We start from the raw sequence: 7527 nt of genomic DNA on the forward strand, positions 1-7527 counted from the left end.
AGGGGATGCCATCCAGACAAAATATAATATAAAGGAGCCTATCACCCCAGCTTTCATGGATGCAGGTAAAATTAAACCTGCTAAGTAGATAGGAAAAGAGCTGTCAGAGATGTAGAAGGAAAATGAGGAGGGAACATACTCTCAGGGAAACTAAGAAAGTGTTGCAGGAAGGAGGGAAGGAGTCAACAATATAAAATCTAAAAGAGGTTCAGCTCCCAGGGGTGTAAATCTCCCTGGCAATGTGGGACATGACTCCTGGGGATGAGCCTGGACCCAGCATCATGGGATTGACCCCTTTTCTTGACCAAAAGGGGGAAGAGAAATGAAACAAAATAAACAAAATAAAGTTTCAGTGGCTGAGAGATTTCAAATGGAGTTGAGAGGTCATTCTGGAGGTTATTCTTATGTATTATGCCCTTTTTAGTGTTTTGGAATAGCTAGAAGGAAATACCTAAAACTGTTGAACTGCAACCCGGTAGCCTTGATGTTTTAAAACAATTGTATAACCATGTAGCTTACACAGTGTGACTGTGTGATTGTGAAAACTTTGTGGCTCACACTCACTTTATCCAGTGTGTGGACAGATAGGTAGAAAAACGGGAACAAAAATTAAATGAATAATAGGGGGAATGGGGGATAGGATGTTTTGGGTGTTCTTCTTTACTTGTATTTTTGCTCTTATTTTTATTTTTTTGGAGTAATGAAAATGTTCAAAAATTAATTTTGGTGATGAATGCACAACTATAAGATGGTATTGTGAACAATTGATTATACACTGTGGATGATTGTAGGGTATCTGACTATATCTCAGTAAAACTGAATTGGAAAAAAAAAAGAGGTCCAGTAGTTTGTAGGTAGAAAAGGGACCATTGGACTTAAGAACAAGTTGGTTGTTGACCATTTTGGCAAAAGGCAGTTCCAGTGGGCAGACGGAAGTAGAGATGGGGGATGTGGCGGAAGACAGATTTCAGTGATTTCAAGAATGGGTAAGAAGTAGATGCAATATAGATGATTCTTTCAAGAGGACTGACTGTAAAAAATAGGAGGAAGGGGAATAGATACACTAGGATGTGGAGTCAGAAGGTGGGTGTTTTTTTTTTTAATTTTTTAAAATTTCTCACATGTCTCTTACATGAGCGTCTTTAAATACTGGTTGAAGGACAACTGGATCTCCACATGCAAAAGAATGGAGATGGACCCTTATCTCATATCATATAAAAATTAACTCAAAATGGATCAATGGCCTAAATGTAAGAGCTAAAACCATAAAACTCTTAGAAGAAATCATAGGAGTGCTTTTTCATGACTTTGGATCTGACAGTGGAGTCTTAGTAATGACACCAAAACCACAAGCAACAAAAAAAAAAAAAAAGAGAGAGAGAGAGAGAAATTGAACTTCCTCAAAATTAGAAACTTTTGTGCATCAAAATGAATCAAGAAAGTAAAAATACAACCTACAGAATGGGAGAAAATATTTGTAAATCATATATCTGATAAGGATTTGATATCCTGAATAAATTAAGAGCTCTTACAATTCAACAACAAAAAGACAACCCAATTTAAAAATGGCAGAGGACTCAAATATTTCTCCAAAGAAGATATATAAATGGCCAATATGCACATAAAAAGATGCTCAACATCATTAGTCATTAAGGAAATGCAAATCAAAACTACAATGAGATACCACTTTACACCCATTAGAGTAGCTATTATTAAAAAAAGAAGAAAATAACAAGTGTTAGAGAGGATGTGGAGAAATTGGAACTCTCGTGCCTTGCTGGTGGGAATGTAAAATAGCACAGCCACTATGGAAAAAAAGTTTGGAAGCTCCTCAAAAAGTTAAACATAGAATTACCCTATAACCCACAATTCCAATCTTAGGTATATACCCCAAAGACTCAAAAGCAGGCACTTAAACACATGCTTGTACTCCAATGTTCATAGCAGCATTATTCACAACAGCCAAAAGGTGGAAGCAACCCAAGTGTCCATCAAGAGATGTATGGATAAACAAAAAGTGGTATATCCATACAATGGAGTATTATTCAGCCATAAAAAGAATGAAGTTCTGATACATACTGCAACATAGATGATCCTTAAAAACATTATGCTAAGTAAAATAAGCCAGACACACAAGACAAATATTTTATGATTCCACTTATATGAAATATCTGTAATAGGTAAATTCATAAAGACAGAAAGTAGATTAGAGGTTACCAGGGGGGTAGGGGAAGAGGAAATTATTGCTTAACAAATACAGAGCTGCTATTTCGGGTGATGAGAAAGTTTTGGAAATAGATAGTGGTGATGGTTGCACATTGCAGATGTAATTAATGCCACTTAATTGTACACTTAAAAATGGTTAAAATGGACAATTTTATGTTATATAATTTTCCCACAATAGTTTTTTTTTAAACTATCGGTAAGAAGTTGTGATGGTTAGGTTCATGTGTGAACTTAGCCAGCTGATGGTGCCCAGTTGTCTGGTCAAGCAAGCACTGGCTTAACTGTTACTGCAAGGACATCTGTGGCTAGTTAATAAACCAGAAGGCTGATTTATTAAACCATCAGTCAATTGATTGCATCTGTGGCTGATTACATCTATGATCAACTAAAGGAGTGTCTTTTGCAATGAGAGAACCCAATCAGTTGGATTTAATACAATCAGTTGAAAACGTTTAGGGGAGAAGAGAGAACTTCCACTTCTTAAGCCAGCCAGCATCTCCTGAGTAGTTCATTGAACGCCTTCATCGGAGTTGCCAGTTCACTGCCTGCCCTACAGAATTTGGACTTGTGCATCTCCATGGTTGCGTGAGACACTTTTATAAAATCTCTTATTTACAGAAATCTCCTACTGGTTCTGTTTCTCTAGAGAACCCTGATAATACAGAAGGGATCAGGAGACAGGAAATAATCAATAACTGTTTTTATTATTACAGTCCATCTCCCGCTGGGCTGTACAGATCCAGGCAGGTAAGGACAAGGATAGAAGCTAACGTCCTGGTGGTAGGTGTGAACCATTTCAACTCTTTCCAGGCCATGCTGGAAAGTAGGGCAGAGCAAACCAGAGGGCCTGTGGAAGAGCATCAGGTGGCCTGGGTCAGTGCCCAGGGAGCACCCAGGGGCCTAGGATTTCACCATGGTCTGTGCCCTGACAGAGAGGTGTTGTGCAGAAAATTAAAAGGGTCCCAGGGCTGGAGCCAGTCCCTATCAGGGTGGGGGCAGGAGGGGGCAAAGCAACCATGTTTTCAGAGACACAGAAACTTGGTCCATCCAGGGACAGGTAAATTTGCCCGTGGGCTCTGATTTCCCCATCTCAAAACCATCCCTATCGCTGCCTCCCACCCATCTACTCACTCCTCATCATCCCCACTAGGCCGTCACTTTCTCCCTCAGCTCCACATCAGCACTTCCATGGCTCCCCCACTGCTGCCCTCACCTTCCGCTCTCACCATCCCTTCTGCTGGCCCACCAAGGTCACTTTCACCTCCTTGTCACATCCAATGAATACTTTCTAGCCCTTATCTTTGTTGACTTCTTGGCAGCACTGACATTGCTGATACATACTTGAAACTCTCTTCCCTTGTCTGCCATGAAGTCACTCTCACTGAGAACACTCATTCCTCCTAAAACAACAACTATTGTTTATTAAGCACCCAGACTCTCTCTCAGGGCTTTATATTCACTAAATATAATTCTCACCTGGATGCAAGACAGGTCCAGGGAACAGATGAGGAAACTGAGGCTCAAGGCAATTGAGGGGCTTTTCTAAAGCTCCGTAGCAATAAGTGATAGAGTCTAGATTAGAAGTCATATTTGCTGCATTGCCCGCAACTCCAGCATGTTGTCTGGTTGTCTGTCCCCCTCGGCTTTCTGGCCCCTCTCCTCACCTTCTTTGGTGGGCTCTGCTGTCTGCACCCACCCTCCTCTCATTTCATCTCCTCTGTATCTGTGGCGTCAGTGCCCATTTCTATGCTGACAGTGCTTTAGCATCAATCCAGACCTCATGCTCAAGTCCCAGACGAGTATTTGCTGCTGCTGCTGCTGCTGCTGCTGCTGCTGTAGTTTTTAAAAGCTGAGAGGAGGGTTTACAACATGATGGCCACTGTGCTGATTTTATACACATCATCTCATTAAATCCTTGTTAACAACCCTGTGAGATACTGTTATTCCATCTTCCACTTAAGGAAGCCGAGCCTCACAAAGATTAATCAACTTGTCCAAGGTTAACAGGAACCAGGTTTGTCTGACCCCAAAATCTTAACTACTGGCCAGATGCTTTCTAACCAGATGTCCCACCAGTGCCTTACATGTGACATGTCTACATCTGAACTCGTCTTCCCCTTACTTGCTGTGTGACCACAGGAAGTGAGTGAATGTCTGAGCCATGGTTATTATCATTTCCTTCTCCTGTCCTCCTCCTGTGCTTACTATTTCAATAAACAGCCCTATCTTCAAGAGTTGTATAAGACTCTTCCCTTCCCCTTCCCTTCCTACCCCATATCCATCAGGGCTTGGTGACCACATGCCCTAAAAAGCACTATTCTCACTGCCCCGGTCCCAGCCCTTCTCTACCTGGACATAGCAAAAGCCTGCTCTTGGGCCCTTCATGTCCTTTATCCAAAGCACCTCGCTCAGACTGTGCATCCTCTCAGTCACCACGCAGTTCACATTTTGTTTATCCATTCATTGGTTGGTGGACACTTGGGTTGTTTCACCTTTTGGCTATTGTGAATAATGCTGCTGTGAATGTGGGTGTACAGGCACCTGTTAAGTAACTGTTTTCAAGTCTTTGGGGTATATACTGGAGTGTGGAATTGTTAGGTTATATGGTAATTTATGTTTAACTTTTTGAGGAACCAACAGCTGTTTTATGTAATGGCTGCACCATTTTACATTCCCACCAGCAACGCATGAGAGTTCCAATTTCTCCACATCCTAACACTTGTTATTTTCCATTTTAAAAATAATAACTATACTAGTGGGTGTGAAATGGTATCTCATTGTGGTTTGGATTTGCATTTCCCTAGTGACTAATGATGTTTAGTATCTTTTCATGTGCTTATTGGCTATTTGTATACCTTCTTCGAAGAAATGTCTATTCTAGACCTTTGTCCATTTTTTAATTGGGTAGCTTGTCTTTTTTTCATTGAGTTGCAGGAGCTCTTTATTCTGGATAGTAAGTAAACCCTTATTAGATATTTCCAAATATTTTCTTCCATTCTGTAGGTTGCCTTTTCACTTTCTTGATAATGTCCTTTGATGCAGGTTCTAGATATTTTAGCTGTGATTCTTGTGGTCTCGTTTGAGATGCCCGGACTAGGAGGCCAATGTCCAGAACCCTCCCTCCCCAAGCCCACTCTGCCTCCATTCCTGGGGCACCATGAGGGAGTATGTGTGGGTCCTCACTCCCAGGCAAACACAGAGCCCATCCCCTCTTTGAGGGGAACTCTCTGGGTTGCTTTGCCCCTTCTCTCTCTCTCTCTCTCTAGCCCAATCCTTTAAAAAGCTTAGACTTACTAGAAGGGCAGAGTCAGGACGATGTCCACTGTTGACTTTAGCCTTGGGCCTGAGATACTCACCCTGAGAGACAAGGAGACAAAAGGCCCAGCCTTCTGCCTGGGACAGGAAAGGAAAGATTCAACCAGAACAAAACTCAGTTAATAGCTCAGTAAGTTTTCCTGGCACACCAGGTCAAATCCTTTGAGAGCAGAAATCAAAAGGTATCCTTCCCTGTATATACAAACACACATGCACACAACTCACAAGGCAGGGGCACACATACATAGCAGCAAAGACACATGTATTCAGACAACACGTCCCACCCTTGGACATAGGCATGCACATAAAAACACATCCACACACACGTGTATAATACTAACTGCACACATACCACACATCCAGAGGAACCAACACAAAGAGGTACACAGGACTCCATAACACACACACACACAGATAAATCTATCAACAGAGTCCCACAACAAGTATCAGCAAATGTGTTTTGGATCCATGACTAAAGAAGTCAGAGATAAGGACAGATGAGTTTTCTAGAGGTTGGAGGAGAGTGTGTATGTGGAGGACAGGCTGGTGGGAGAAGGAGCTAGCAGAAAGAGGGAAGGGAGAGAGCCTGACACCAAGGAAAAAAAGAAATGGTTATTCATAGGATGCCAACTACTCACTCCACTTTCATTTATTCATCTATTCATTCAGCAGTTACTGAGCTAGTCCTCTGCTGGGCTAACAAGAGAGGCTGGGCCCTGTCCTCACATACACACAGCCTATGGGGGACACAGACCCGTCCATGAGCAGCTAAACACAGAGTGGCCAGTGCTGTGGTGGGGGACACATATCCAGCCTCTGGGCAGCAGTGAAGATAGGAGATGTCAGGAAGCTTGAATCAAGTGTTGAACAAGTAGGAGTTAGTTGGATGAAGAGGGATGGAGAGTGCAACTCAGGCTAAGAAGGTATAAGTATTTGTCTCCTATTGTTGTTGTAAGAGATTACCACAAACAGTGGCTCAAAACAACACACCTTTCTTTTCTTACAGTTCTGGAGGCCAGAAGTCTGAAACTAGTTTCATAGCGCTAAAGTCAAGGCGTCAGCAGGGCTAATTCCTTCTGGTGGCTCTGACGGGAGAATCTGCTTACTAGCCTTTTTCAGCTTCTGCTGGCCTCCTGTATTCCTTGGCTTGTGGACCCTTTATCTTCAAGTGCATAACTGCAATTTCTGCTTTCATCATCCCATAGCCTTCTCCTCTGACTCTGACTCCTCCTGTCTCCCACTTACAAGGACCGTTGTGATCGCATCGGACCCACCCGATAATCTAGGATAATCTCCCCACTCAGGATCCTTAACTAAATGATATCAACAAAGGCCATTTTGCCATATAAGGGAACATTCACAGGGTCTGGAAATTAGGACATAGACTTTGGGGGACTTTATTCAGCCTACCATGAAGGGGGTGCCATATTATATCACAATCCTCTCAAAAGACCCTCTAATGTAAGTCTCATTGTCCTCAGACAGCAGCTGAGGAATAGAGGTTCAGAGAGGATAAGGGATTTACCCAAGACTGGAAAAATTAAACATTAAAAAAATAATAAACCAGAAAAAGACACATGCTTGTTATTCAAAGCATGTATAAGCCATACAAAAGAATACATAGAAAAATGCAGCAAATCACTCCAAATCCCACTACCCAGAAATGATCAGTACTAACATTGGCCAGCACATAAACACACAGAGAAAGAAGCCTCGAGAGAGACAGAGAAAGCCAGACAGGCAGAAAAATTGTATAAGAATGGGCTACTTATAAAAGATGTTTTTTAAACCAAAAGTAGAAAGTGTGCTTTTACTTGAATTTAATAAAGGAAAAAGAAACTAAAGTGAAAATGAAGAAAGAGCTAAACTTCAGCTAAATGTTTCTTTACCTCAAAATATATTCATTCCCAAAAGACCCCTCTCAAATTAAGGGAAATGATTCTGATTTAGAAGTTGGAGTAGGATTTTTACCAATATGTTTCAGTT

This window comes from Choloepus didactylus, chromosome 10 (assembly GCF_015220235.1).
Source record: "Choloepus didactylus isolate mChoDid1 chromosome 10, mChoDid1.pri, whole genome shotgun sequence".
In the NCBI taxonomy this organism is placed as follows: Eukaryota; Metazoa; Chordata; class Mammalia; order Pilosa; family Megalonychidae; genus Choloepus; species Choloepus didactylus.